The sequence below is a fragment of the Pteropus vampyrus genome, unplaced genomic scaffold (genome assembly GCF_000151845.1).
Source record: "Pteropus vampyrus isolate Shadow unplaced genomic scaffold, Pvam_2.0 Scaffold43, whole genome shotgun sequence".
Taxonomy (NCBI): domain Eukaryota; kingdom Metazoa; phylum Chordata; class Mammalia; order Chiroptera; family Pteropodidae; genus Pteropus; species Pteropus vampyrus.
The window spans coordinates 1,895,372-1,910,830 of record NW_011888824.1 but is presented as its reverse complement, the minus strand read 5'-3'; the positions used below and the strand labels follow the sequence as shown (position 1 = coordinate 1,910,830).

General features: G+C 37.7%; 1 protein-coding gene across 6 annotated transcripts in view; it reads left to right on the top strand.

The window, feature by feature from the left end:
* Nucleotides 1-14,792: 14,792 nt before the first annotated feature.
* L3MBTL3 (L3MBTL3, histone methyl-lysine binding protein) overlaps nt 14,793-15,459 on the top strand; it is a 103,441-nt gene continuing 102,774 nt past the window's right edge. For 5 of the 6 annotated variants that reach the window (XM_011358727.2, XM_011358726.2, XM_011358724.2 and 2 more), the window contains exon 1: nt 14,793-14,901. The gene's annotated coding sequence lies outside the window, so the exon portion shown is untranslated. The remainder of the gene's footprint in view (nt 14,902-15,459) is intronic. The other variant, XM_011358722.2, reaches the window with a different exon arrangement.

Below are 15,459 nucleotides of genomic sequence, written 5' to 3'. Positions count from 1 at the left end.
TCATTGTAGTACCTGCTGGGAGCCTCTGGTTATCCGAGTTTATGATTGTTGCTTTAGATGAAGGAAAGGTAAAGTGGGTCAGGTAGGCCAAGATTAGGATGCAGGTAAACTTGATGGTTAGTTTATGGAAAAGGGTAGCTCCTTCCCTGAGACCAGTACTTACCTTTGTCATGTAGATTTATTGCTTGGGAGTAGGAATGGGACTATTGAAGAGAGGAAAGTCAATGGTAATCAGAAACTATTGTGTGTCCGTAATTGTTTGCAGTCACAAATGGCTTTCTGATTTTCCTCCCTGAGTTTTATTATCAAATTATGATGTAATTTATGGCAAGTCCCCTGCTTATTCTCCATGCCTGAACTGTGCCAATTAGCAGTTTGTGTGTGAGCCTAACCAATGACTCCAGGCTAAGCATCTTTGTGAGCCCTGATTCCAAAATCATCTGAGTTCTTTACCAGCCAACCACTTTGCAGATATGCAGCCATACAAAATACCATCCCTGTATAAGTACAAGTTGTCACCTCACTTTCCGTGGTCCAGCTTTCAAATTTTGTATGCTCTTTAAGAATATTTTTAAATTTATCTTGGAATGACTAATATATTCTCTTGATTCAAATTCAAAAAGTAATTCAAATTCAGAAAGTAAAAAGGACATATAGTGAAACATTTTCCTCCCACACCTGTCCCCTAATTATCCAGGGCTCTTCATTGAAGGCAAATAATCTTACCAGTTTCTAATATGTTATTCCAGAAATTGTTTATGCCATTATTTCTCAAAGTGTGATCTGTGGATATCTGGGGGTCCTCAAGATGATTTGAAGGATTCTGTGAGGTGAAAGCTATTTTCATAGCGATAGTAAGACATGATTTGCCATTTTCACTATTGGCATTTGCACTAGTGATGCAAAAGCAATGTGGATAAAACCATTGGCACCTTGACATGAATCAAGACAATGGACTAAACTGTACTAGGAGACTTTGTATTCTTCCCTGCCTCATACAGATAAAAACATTCCAATTTCACTTAAGAATGTCCTTGACAAAGCAGAAAAAGCTAATAATTTAATTAAATCTTGACTCTTGAGTACCTTTTAAAATTCTGATGCGAAAGGAAGTACATATAAAGCAGTTTCCTCCATACCAAAGAACCCGGTTGTCTCAAGGAAAGGCACTTGCATGATTGAGTTGTAAACCCAACTGGCTGCATTTTTCATGGGAACATCATTTTTACTTGAAAGAATGGCAAACTATGGTTATTCATACGAGCACTTGGCAAACATTTTCTTAAAAATGAACAAAATGTGCTCGTTACTTCAAGAAAAACAAATAAAAATATGAGCCGTAAACTAAAATTTGAGCTTTTAAATAAAAATTAGAATTTTAGAAAACTCATATCCACCAATGTGAGCTCAGTGCCTCCCAATATCTAGAAACTTTCCGTTGAAATTGGTGATAATACAGCAAATGCAATTTTTAATATTATAAAATGAGATTAACATTTAGAAAGTTCATTTGTAATTTTAATACATATTGCAAAACTTATAAGCTCATAATTAAAAAATAAGTAATATATTAGAGCTTCATAAAAATAGACTACATCAGTGTTGTATGTAAGGTGTGAATATAGCAGAGCTGAATGGTATGTACATAACACATACATGCTACTTACATGTTTGGGGGCAAAAATTGATTTTAAAAAATAAACATTAAGAAAGCTAATGTAAAGTCTAATGTAATATGTATGATATATTGTTGATTGTCATAAATGTCCTAGATCTTGAATGTGGTTTTGGGGAAGTCATAAATTTTTTGCATTTGTTTGGTATATAGTTATCGATATTTGGCAACTTTTGCTGAAGGCCCTAAAGCAGCTGACTGTACTGGTGAACCCAAGGTCCTAGCATTTGTAAATCCTGAGTTCACAGTGGCCCGTGGAGAAGATTGTGCTTGTTATAGAGGCAAGATTTCAGAGCCAGGTGGAGATGGATTCCAGGCAAAGACTGTCGTAGATAAGCGAGATAAGTTCTAGAGTTCTTGCTCAGACTCTGCAGGTAAGCGCTTGTAGCTCATAGATAGGAGCTGATAAGTGTTGAGTGAAGCATCTTCGTGTATGGGGACAAATTTTTGAAAATCTTAACATTTTCAAATGATTAAAAGAAATAGAAGTCCTCTGTTACCTTCTCTGTGTTCTCAGATAACAATCACAATTTTTTTTGAGGGGAGTACTTCTTGATCTTTTGCTCATTACAGTCTGTGCCATATCTCTTATTCTATTGTCACATATCAGCTTAAATGCCATCTCCTCTGGAAAAGCTCACAAATTTCCCTTAAACTCAACAAAATTATTTTCCTTTATATCCCCTTAGCACTTTGTACTTTCTCTACCATAGCATATATTACCATGTATTATAATGCCTATTTATTGACAATATCTCCATAACATTTTACATCCTAATAAGAGTGATGATGTGTCTTATTTAATGCTTTATTCTCAGAACCTAGTACAGTGCCTAGAATATAGTAGGTACTCAATAAATATTTGTTGAATTAATGAATAAAAAAACAAATTTAGCTGGAATATAGACTCTGAGTATATGGAAATTTTAATTTAAAAATCCCAAATCTCCCATCAACAACTTTAAACAGCACTATCTTTACATCATTTGTTATTGATTCATATAAAATTTCCATCAATACAAATACACATAGTATTTCCGGTGTGGATGTATACTATGGTTTGATATAGTACAGAATGTGATTTTCTCATCTGTTAACTAACCTATTAATATCAGTGCTATTTATCTTATTGGTCATGAATGGCATCTTCAGTCTAAGGGAAAGAATGGAATCTCCAAGGAGCACTAGGGTAAATCACATTAGAAAAGTAGCAGTTAATAAAGCAGAATAATCTATATAAAATAACATGATTTAAATGGCATCATTATTAAGCAAGAGATTATTTTCCTATATTTTGACCATAATTGATTTATTTTCCTTGGTTTTTAAACTGTCTTAGGTCAACCAAAGAAAACATAATCTCAAGATTTGAGGTAACTTATCATCATCTTTTAATTTTGAAAAAGCTAATTTTGTGTTAACTTACAATGGGCAAGTATCAAATGAGGAGCTCACAAAAGGATGGTGCTCCAGGAAGATCCCTTATGATCCCTGACATCTAGTCACTTTTCTGTAAGGCAAAATCCTATTCATCTGCTTTGAGAATACTTCTCTCATCCTCTCACCACAGTTAAAATTCATCACTCCCTCTTCTGTGCATTCCTTTATCTTCCACATATATTCATACTTTGGAGATTGATCTTGTGTATTCTGACAGAAAATGAGTTTCTTGTGGGCTGACATTGGATTTTCTCAAGCCATCTAGTACACTGACTCAAGTAGGCCAAAGCTCTACAAATTTTTGTTGAATGCCTTGGTATCTCTGTAGTGACTTGCCCCTATTGTTGATACAGATGTGTGCTTTAGAGAACTAAGGTATTCAGAACAGGTGGAAAGAAGAAGATAGACAAACTCTTAAAAATACAGAAAAGTTTCAGCAAATACAAGAAAATTGAGATGAAGAAGATTCAAATTATTTCAAGAATACCATGACTGAATTTAAGCACTGGCAATGGACCTGTTCAAATCTTGACATTAACATTTAAAAGTTTATAATCTTGGGCAGATGCCTTAATATCTCTAAACCTTAGTTTATTCATTTGTAAAATAGAGGTGGTAAGAGTAGCTTACTGTGTTAGGCACAATTACAAGATAACCCCTAAAAAACCTCCCTCCCCCCACCCCCACAACTAGTATATACTCTCTAGATAATTGCCTCTCCTTGACTGTGGGAGGGACCTGTGATGGAATGTCACTTTGGTGATTATATTATGCTAGCTGACAAAAGTGACGGGATTTTTCTATGTAATTAAGGTTCCAAATCATTTGACTTTGTGTTGATCAAAAGAAAATTATCCTTGGTGTGCCTGACCTAATCAGGTGAGCCCTTTAAAGGCGGGTCCGGGCCTTCTCTAAAGAGAGACATGAAATGAGAGAGATTTCCCTGCCGGGCTTGAAGAAGCAAACTGCCATGTTGTGAGAGGCCTAGGGATAGGATCATGTGGCAAGAACTGTAGGGATCTCTAGGTGCTGACAACTAGGCAAGCCCCACCTGACAGTCAGCAAGAAAAAGAGACTTCAGTTCTATAATCACAAGTTGCTGAATTCTGCCAACAACCATGCGAGCTTGGAAGATAACTTGAAATCGCAGATGAACCTTAGTCTTGGCCAACATCTTGACTGTAGCCTTATAGGTCCCTGAGCAGAGGACCTAGTTCAGCTACACCTGGAGACCTGACCCACAGAAACTGTGAGATAATAAACGTGTTGTTTTCAACAGCTACATTTGTGGTAATTTGTTACATTGCAACAGAAAATGTGTATACTACCTTATCAGGAAGATTTTTCAGTTACAAGGAACCGATTCTGGCTACAATTAGATTTTTTTTTTTTTTTAAAGCAGAATTTATTAGAAAGAAATTTGGTATGTCAAAGAATTGAAAGAAAAACGAAATGCTCAGGCCTTGGGGATAACAGGCTCCAGGGCTACTGTGAGGAAATCATCTAGGAATTTGGGGGAGTACACTTTGAAATAACCTACCTACAGCTGCCATACCCTTGTCACTTGGCCCATGAATCAGATACTCTTGACAGAGTCTAATTGGCCTCACTTCCATCACATACCTATTTCTCAATGCCAGGAAACTTTAGAATTGAGAAACTCCGAAGACCAGGGAATGAGGTTGGGAGCTCCCTAAAGGGAAAGTGTAGTGCTATTAATAAAATAAGAGAAAAGGAATTTGGGACAGTCACAAACAAAAGAAATCCACCTTGCTACCTCATAGGGTTGTCAAGAAGAAGACATGAGATAACACAAATAAAGTGTTAGCGCAGTTCTTAGTACACGGTAATTACAAAGTAAATTTTAACCATAATTATTAAGCATCAAGGGGCCTAAACCTCCTCTAGATAGTGAAATACAGAATTCTCTTGAAGGTGAAAAGAGAAATCCCATCCTGATGAGGGAGAAATTTCCCTTGTATTTAGGAAGATAGGCTTAAGTGCCTGTTGCTACCTAGATGATTTATAATTAAAGGTTTATCAGAGGATAGAAAGTTATAGATTCCTAAGTGTTATTTGTGCTGATTATTGCCATGTAGTCAAACCAAACCAGCTCTCAGACAGATTTTTTCAAACTCCTGTGGGTCAGGGAGGGAAGCCAACTGTTGATGGCTATACCTATTCTCACAAAACTCTTAACGGTTGGCTCACAGTTCTGATTGTCGATACGCTGGACAGTGTCTAAGTCCCATCCAACCAGGTTTAAATCACGGCTTTAAATATGAAATTTTGGAAAATTAATTCAGATACGAGATGATAGTCACATTTACTGAAGATCATAAATAGAATCCAAAATAGCTGGAGGTTCCAGGTATTGAGTGATGTAGTTGTGTTTTGAGCTGGGGCTTTCTTTTGATTTTGGTGTTGTTGTTGGAGAATGCTATTTGTCAGTACACCTGTTCTGAGGAAAGTCAGTTTATGAGGTGGTGTCATTTCCGGCTCAGAACATCACTAATGGCTGAATTTAACTTCCATTCCATTCTGTTCTACTCCACAAGTATTTATTGAGCTCCCATTATGTGCAATGAACTGTATTAAGTGCTATGATAGATAAAAAAATGAATAGATAAGACAGAGCGCCTGACCTTAGAGTATTTTATTATCTCAAAAGAGAGACAAATGTTTACGAGGACCAGATATAATATAGAGCAAGATATGACAAGTGCTAAAATAGGTACAGAGACAGAAGAAGGCTTTAAATTTCCAGTGTAATTACCTAGAGTTTTTTATGGTAGAGGTAGAATTTAAGGTTTTCTCGATTTAACCTTCTCTTCTCATTGGGACAGGCAGTACTTTATTTATCTATTTATGTATTTCCAGTGCCTAGCACAGTCCCTGGTACTTAATATATGTAATGAAAGATAAGTTAGAACAAAATTTTAAATTATGATACAATATACCATTTTAACCATTTTTAAGTGTATAGTTTAGTGGCATTAAGTACATTTACATTGTTGCAAAACTATCACCAGAACTTTTTTCATCTTGCAAAACTGAAACTCTTTACCAATTAAACAATAACTTCCCATTTCCCCTACCTGCAGTTCTGGCAACTACCATTCCACTTTCTGTCTCTGTGAATTTGACTACTCTATATATGCCATATAAGTGGAATTTTACAATATCTGTTGCTTTGTGATTGGCTTATTTCACGTAACATAATGTCTTCAAGTTTCATCCATGTTATAGTATGTGTCAGAATTTCCTTCCTTTTGTAAGGCTGAATAATATTCTATTATATGTATGTACCACATATTGTTTATCCATTCATCTGTTAATGCTCTTTCCACATTTTGGCAATCGTAAATTTGCAGCTATAAACATGGGTATACAAATAACTGTTCCAGTGAGTAAGAAATTTTGATAAGTTAAATGGGGGCAGAGAGAAGGCATCTCAAGCTTGGGAAACAGTATGAACAAACACAAAGGTGGATGACAATGCACTGGGCTTGCCTGCTATGGCAAGTAATATGGGTTTCTGGGGTATACTGGCTGAAGATGGATAGGTCAGTTTGTTCCAGTGCTTAAAGGGCACTAAGTACCATACCACAAAGATGAACTTTTTCTAAAATTATGAGAAACTGTTTAGGGATTTTGAGCAGGGGAGTTACATTGCCAACTTCATACTTGAGGGGGATAACTGTACTGGCAAGTATGTAGTTACAAATATAAGGTAATAATCCTGGCAAGAGACAAAGTAGGGCAGTAGCAGAAGAAGAAGTAAAAGGGGAGGAGGGAATTGCAGACAAATATCATAGAGGAACAATCAATAGGATCTGTTGACCAACTGGATGTGGGTGGCAGGAAGAGGAAGTTGTAGTTAAATCAGTGACTGAGAGCTTGGATGACATTATAAACTGAGATGAAGAATGCAGAAGGAAAAAGAAGCGGGCAAAAACAATTGTTACTATTTATTAAGCTTTTATGTGTTAGGTACCTTATAGGCATTTTCTCATTTAATCTTGATAATGATCCAGCGAAGCAAGGTTACTGTATATGAGAGGAAACTCAGTTTAGATACGGTTACTAATATCTATCTCATTAAGAGGTGGAATTGGGACTCCAACCCAGATCCAACCCCAAAGTTCAAACCTTTTTAATTTTAATTTTTAAAAACACCACATCACTTCATTATTTTCAAACATGTAGAATATCCATGTGAATTCATCTCTCAATAAATTGGAAATGTAAATCTGAAGCTCTGTAGAATGTTCATGGACAAAAATGGTCCAGGAGTTCTCTACATAAAGAGGAATTCAAGTGATGCTGAAGAAGCCCTTGAAGTCACTCAATAGATAATCTAAAGATAGAAGAGAAGGCCAGAACTTAATTACAGAAGCTCTCATATTTATCAGGTGGAAAGAGAAAGAGGACTAGGTCTGAGGGACAAGAGAATAACCACAACAGTGAATTGACATAGAAGTTCCATGAGAAAACAGTTTCAAAGAAGGGGTTAGTCAACACTGTCAAATACTTCTAGAATCTTAAATAGGAAATGGACTGTGGTCACTGGATTTGACATTTAAAATATCAATGGAGACCATAACAGAGAGGAAAGCATATACAACAATGTTCATGGATTGAAGAATAGGATGTAAGGAAATGAGAAAAGTGAGTATAAATTATTTGTTCAGGGACTTGGGCACCAAAGGAAAGGAGAAATTATGGTACAGTATTGGAAGGGATGTAGAATTGACAAAAGGTTTCCTTTTTTAGGACTGGGAAGATATAAACATGTTTGGTTGTTTGTTTGTTTTTTGGCTGTGGAAGAGCCAGTGGAGAATAATGGACTACAAATATTGGGAGAATAATGAAAATTCATGGAGGATTAGAGAGAGGGTGTGCTCAAAAGCACATTTAGAGGGACAGCCCAGGGAAGAGGTAGAGATATTTCCCCCTGGAAATGGGACATGAAAAGAGAGATTTGGAAGTTGAACGGAAGAGTTAAAGGAGGTTGCACTGGGACAGAGGAAATCTAGAGTGGAATCTGGCCTTGAGATCAGCAAACAGCTAGTTTGGCTGTGGATGAGGGATTCAACTAGAGTCAAATGAATAGATTATTCAGTTTATTGAGGGCTCTTCTGGGTTAATATCGTTTTACTCTGTAGTGAAGCCAATCAGTTGGACTAGTGACCAAACTCAGTATATCTTTTCAGTTTAATACATTTTTAGGCTTTCCTGAAACTCCACAGATACCTGGTTGGACTTGGGTATTTTTCAAATCTCTTTAGCCCTTTGATAGACCTGGGAGTTAGATTGCTATTGACTGATTTCATCAATGACATACTGATTTTTTATTTGTTTCATTCTTTGCTGTCTATAAATTTTAAGGGCAGACATATAGAAACTCCTAACATACTGACATTAGGAAAGAACTACTTTCTTGAAGTGGCTTTCATAGAAAAAGATTGGGACTCCAACCCAGATCCAACCCCAAAGTTCAAACCTTTTTAATAAAATGTTTCAATACTGAATTTAAAAATTTTATTCTTTAAAGACTTCAAACCTATTAAGAAACCTCAGTTTAAAAACCTTGCTATTAACTCTAGTTTCTGAAATAGAACCAAGTTAAAGGCATAGCTAGTATAATTTAAAGTAACAGACTGTCATCTTCTCAAACACTGACATTCCATTCGGCATTCTACATGAACAAAGTAATGTTATAGATTTTTTAAAATAGTTTTATTTGTATTTATGTGATGAATTCAGTTCCAGATATAGGTATTAATGATTAGAACTTTGCCTCAGTTACCACCCTTATTAAAGATAATAGAGGAATGTTATAACGAATATTTAGTTAAAAAACTGAAAAGGGCTTTGAAGATGTAAAAGTGTAATATAAATGCTAAATAAAGATAATATATTCTGAACAGCAGGCTCCTTTGAAATAAGGCCTATGAATTCCATTAGCACTCTCTGTTTACATGCTTTTAGGAACTTTTAGGAAGATGTTGCCCATGAGTGTGCCTGTGACATGACACCTACAGCCTAGTAAACAGTGAGGAAACGGGCAAGTAAAATAACAGATGTAATAATTCACAGAATATTTTCTTAAGTCATTCATTAAATATTACATACTTAACTGTGTGCGGGTACAATTCTGGGTGCTGGAGAACATACTGGGTGTTATACTGCAGAGAACAAAGCATGCAAAAATCCTGATTCACAAGCTAACATATTTTGATTACTAACAACATGCCAAAGATTAGTATTGCATTAATCCGTCACATCCTCATAACAACTCCATGAGCTAGGTTCTGTTAATATCCCCATTTTAAAGATATAGAAACTGAGGTAAGAGAGATTGCAAATCACACATTGGGATTTGATCCTTGCCATCTGGCCTACATGTCCCATTTAAGAGAACAAAGTGATTGGGTACTGGACTGACTAAATTGACTTTCTGACTTGGTCTCCTTTAATTTTGTAAGGCTGAAAAGAATGTCATACACATTGCTGTAGCTTGGGGTCTTTTATTTATTCAATTCAAAAAACGACTCAATTTTCCATAAGGTATCATGGAGAGTAATGGGGAAACTAGTGAAGGCAGAAATTCTGGTTATGCAGATAGTCTTCACAGTGACCACAGAATGGCCAGGCCTTTCCAAGACTAGGACGACATTTGGAATTAGAAAGTCATGTAGAGCCCAGTGCAGTTCTGGCACCTTTCTCTTTATCTTTATCTGACTGACCGACTTCTGCTCTGTTCTACCTAATGATTTCTACTTATGCAGTTTCTAATGCCTAATAGCTAATGAACCTGCACTCTACATTTTTCTCTCTGTGAATCCTTCAGTTTTTGTAATGCCTGTCAACTAACTTTATCTCCAGTATTTCCAGTTCATGCGGCCACATGTGAAAATATGACATCTATTTCATAATTTTTATTTATTTGGGGAAGTGCCACTTGCTGCTCACAGGCCACCCCTTTCTACCCAATTCAGTCCTTGGATTAAATGCCCATTCCTGGACCAATCAGCTGTGGCCAGGAGGCCAGGTTAAATGCAAAGAACATTCTAGAACCAGGATCTAAGGATATCAGGGTCTGTTGTCACAGACGTATTTTGAAGTCTGGCTCGTGCCCTCTAATATTGTTTAGTTATCAGGCTTCTGGATCTAGGCTTTAAATGAGTGTATTATGGAAAATTATAAATTGTCTTTTTCCTTTTAATTTAGGAGATAGTTTACATCTCCATATTACTCCACTCTTTTGAATATGTCTGTCGGATTTCTATCCTTACCTTTGCATCTAAACGAAATGATAATAAATATTCACATCTATTCAGAAGCTCTTTATATATTAATTTCCTTAAGATGTTGAGGACGTGATACACATTATAATCTTTTCCTTACCTGATGAATAATATACCTGTTTCCTTTCACTCTCAGTATTTCAAACCTTTCACTATCACAAAGTCTGTGCTAAGAATATATGCAGATGTGTCACAGAAAGATAACCAGGATTTAAATTAGAGTTCTTATATGAAAATTTTGGTGTTTTCTAGAAAACTTAACAAGAAAATCAAACAGCTCTTATAAATATCAATAAGAAGAATATTGGCCAAATCAATGTTAACATTTTTATACTTGGAAAAACATGGAGCACACAATCATAGAGGCTAAAAAATCAATAATTTGACTCATACTTAAAAGTAGGCTAATACATTAAAAGTATTGTTCATTTAGAAAATTTCTATAGGAAGATGCAATTTGTACCTTCAGACTTGTGACCACTAGCACACATTACAACATGGGTTAGAAAAGCAGATTGTGGCAATGAAACAGACCTAAACTAACTAGCCATTAGGGAATGGAAACCATGACCTTCATCTCATTCGTACCAGGTTTAAACCAACTGAATGAGCTATAAACTGGTAACATTTTGATACTTAGCTGATGGATGGATTTTTACCCTATATTTAAAATCCTTTCTTGGTTCCATATTATTTATACTAAAACGTGACAGTGTTCCTGTTATGTGAGAAGGATGGGGAGGGACATGGCTTTCAAAGAGACTTTAGAAATCAATGACTCTATTTTCTTAATCTAACTCATGAGGGAATTGAAGCCCTGAAATATGAGGTGACCTTCCTAATGGTTCCCAGTGGGTATTGGCAGAACTGGGTTAGAACAAAAATTTCTTGGACTTTACTCTAGGGCACTTTGAATTCGTGAGGGGCTGGCTCATGGAGGAGGTCGTCTTTGAATCGTTCCAGAATAGGAGGAGTATGTCCCATCAATGCAGAACAAGCTTAGTGTTAGGAAAACAAGAGTTTTAGTTTCTTAATGGGAGTTCACGCAGAGTGAAGGTTACAGGATGGAGTACAGTGAAAGAGGTTTTGAATGACCTTCATCCGGGAAGTGATGAAAAGCCTCAAAAAGTTTCTGCAGACTGAGCGTGGTGATTTGCTTAAAACATTTTCCGTGTAAAATGATTTTAGCTTCAGAATATTTAGGAATGGAGTAACATGCAGTTGTTTTGAGGGGAATAAGTTTGGGTGTAAACAAACAAATACGAAGAAAAGCAGTGAGATAGAATCTTAGTTTGGGATGTCAGGGAAGTTACAGACCTGGTCTGAAGGATGGATATGGTATGTAGGTGTGATAGAGTAGACCAGAGTGGGGTGGGAAGAGGGGAGAGTGGTGAAGAATGATGAGATTAAATAATGCTGGAAAGAAGGGATTCATCATTAATTATTAACCGGTAACTGAATAGTGGAAGGGTGAAGAAACAGAAAACACATTTCTACTAGGATATTACCATTTAGGGCAAGGGTCCCCAACCCCTGGGGCGCAAACTGGTACCAGTCTGTGGCCTGTTAGGAACCAGGCCGCACAGCAGGAAGTGAGTGGCAGGCGAGCTAAACTTCACCTGCATGTGCAGTGGCTTCCCGGTGCTAGCATCACCACCTCAGCTCCACCTCAGATCATCAGGCTTTAGAGTCTTATAAGAACACCAATCCCTGGTGACAAAAAGGTTGGGGACTGCTGATTTAGGGAACAGATGGAGAAAGGTCCTGTAAACATTATCAGTTTGTATGAAGAATATCAGTGTTATCTAGATTCTAATACTATATTCTGCCTCTGTCTCAGGTGGTGGCACCAAAGGATTCTTTGTAGAAGAAACTGATAGCGGCCTTTAAAGTCATTATTCTTACACATGAATACCTTAAAAATATTTACTATTCTGAACCACATCTTGGGAACAACTAAGATGAAATTTTGAGGTTTTACTGGTGATCTCTTGAGGAGAAAGATGATGTATCATAGAGAGCCTCAATTCATTCTTATTTTGGTTAGTGAATTTTAATAAGTGTACAGGTTCCAAGCAAGCCTTGTTCTCCACACCCTTGGACTTTTATTCAGGGTTTCTTGGATTGGATCACATTCCCAGGGGAAAGGTAAAACTACACACCTTGGACACCTGTTCTTCAAATCAGCTTAGCTATGACTTTTTCTAGAAAACCTTTCCTTATTGCCATAGGTGCTCCTCAGTCGTACTGGCTCTGTGTACCCCTACTACAACATTTACCATACTATAACGTGATGCCTAGTTTACTAGACTGTCTTCTCTTGCCAGACTAAATTCCTTTGGGCCTAATTTTTATCTTCTGTTATTCCCTAGCACCTTGCAGAGTGCTCAGCACAAAGTAGGCTGTTAACATGTTTATAGGCTGTTGAACCAACATCTCTAAGAATATATGTGAAATTGAAATATCATCCAGAAATCATTTGCAGAGAATGAATCTAAAATGGATTCCTTTTTAGAAAGAGGAATCTAAAATTAATTTTAGTTTCTTCTAGGGTAAGGTCTTACGTTTTTTGTAATTTTTATTTTTCAATTAGAGTTGACACTCAATATTATTTTATATTAGTTTCAGGTGTCCAGCATAGTGGTTAGACATTTATAGAATTTTGAAAGTGATCCCTCGATTAGTACCCACCTGGCACTATGCATAGTTATTACAATATTATTGATTATATTCCCTATGCTGGTAAGGTCTTAGTTTTACACATAGTTCATGGGCTTTCTTTCCTTCTCCTCCTGTAGTCTGCCTTTGGCCATTTCAGTGCTTATTATTCAAGGTCTAGGGAGAAAGAGAGAAGCTGAAATTTAGATTAGTTAATTATACTGTTTGGGAGCAGCTCTGAAAAAGGTTGAATGTGGTGGGTGAAATCAAGTTAACTGGCAGTATGAGATTATCTAAAGCTCTCACTAACCCAGCCTTCCCCACTTCACACCCCTAAACCAATGGCTTCCCAACATATGAAGCATATTTTATAAGCTTATTTCAGCTTCACAGGGTTTGTTCCTTTGTTCTTCAGTACATGTCAAGCCATATGTCCTGATTTTTGATTTGGAGAATTCAGTCACTACACCAACAGAAGTAGTAGTCAAGTGGTCTGCTTCTCTTGGATAATTTCATGGTCCTAAGGAAAGAATTTAACAGTTTATTTTCTAAAATTGGTTCAAGGAACATTCCTTAAGTGAAAAAATTCAATCAAGAATAATATTACTTAGATTTTGGAGAAGGATTTTTAATACAGAATTTCCATCTGTGATATATTTAAATTCTAGGCCTCAGGCAGCAATTTCAGAAAAGGGCCTCCTTTACCCTTTATTTGATGCAAAATAAATAGTCCATTTTGAGGGGGCGGGGACTGTGCCTTACTTTCCCATCCCTGCAAAATATGAGAGTTGGTTCCGCCATTCCTGAAATCACACAGGCTACTTTATTTCTTGCACAGCAAACTGTGTTATTGACATTAAAATGGTTATCACAACTTCAATTACATGAATTTGTAAGTACTTGTACCTAGTAAAAGAGAATGGTGAGTTGCCCAAAAGGAGGCCTGCAGTCAATAAGTATAAAGCTGTCAATACCGAAATACAATACTCTCTCTTGATCTAGTTTTGACTCCTTAACAAAGACAGGTTTTGCTATTTAGGACTGCTCAGCCATCTTGACTGAATACATTAAGAGGCAGTCTTCAACCTGCTTATTGCCAAGGTACTTTAATACTGATTTCGAAGTTGATGCACGATTCCCAACATATTTCACAACACAGGCCTAACACGCTTATGCTGTCATTAGAGACAAACACTTAAGAAACGGAAAGACCACGCGTTTTACACGCACACTTTATTATGCATTCTTCCAGTCTTAGAAGAGAGAGGGAGGTTCTACTGCATAAAAGCTTGAAACTTTATTTCATATTTTTCATGACCTGTAGCATGCATTTAGCCTTTGGGGAGTGTCTGTATAAGACTAAGGCCCACTCTTTAATGGCTGAATGCATACATTTAATAGTACATGGTGGATTAGCTGCTCTGAGAATTGCCTTTTTAAAAAAGTAAAGTGAAAAATAGACAAAGAAATCTATAACCTTAGCTGTCTTTCATATTTGTTTTGACTGTTCTTGAACCAGCTATGAGCCGTTGACAAGGATATTGAAAAGATGCACCTGAAACAGTATCTGCGGGCAGCTGCATTCGCCAACCGGCTTTACTGCTGCTTTCCAGTGGCGAAGGCGCAGCAGCAGTAACAGGGAAGCCAGAGCGAGCCTCCCCGGCAGCGGCGGCGGCGGCGGCGGCACCGGCACCAGCGCAGTTTCCCCTCTCCCCAGCCCTGACTCTACGCGCACATGCGCACTGCGCCCGCAGCCCTGGACCATTTGTCAGGACTACTCGTGAGACGGAGAAAAAAAAAAGAGAAATTTTGGGGGTAAGAAGCGTTTGATCGGATCTAATCTCTAATTAATCTGAAGATTTGTCCGTGCAAAAGCCATTCATTTATTTTTCTGGGTGAGGATGAAAGTTAAGAGACCTATAGAGAGAAGGAAGCGCACCGTCGTCTTGTGAAACAGATCAGGGGAGGGGAAAGGACAGAAGGGGTTTCTCCCCCACTTCTCTGCGCCTCTGGGAAAGAGGAGAAAACTTAATCCCGGGGAAAAAAGTGGGCAAGTGACTCGGAAAGGGCTGGAGGGGGAGTCTCTGGGCATCTCACTCTGAAGTAGTGAGTGCGAGTGTGAAAGAGGAACAAAAGAGAGAGAAAAGAGAAAGGAAAAAATGGGGGGAGGAGAGACTTGTATTTTTTTTCTTTGCGCGCACACGGGGAAGGGTGTGTGGGGCCGTGCGGAAGGGAGCCGGGGCGAGGCGGCCGCGTCGGGCTCTCGCCGGCGCGCAGGCGGCGGGATGCGTGTGGGCCCCCTCCCCCGCGCCCCCCGAGCTTGTCACTTTGGTTGCTTTCATGACACCGGGCGCGGGTGGGGGAGCGCGGCGG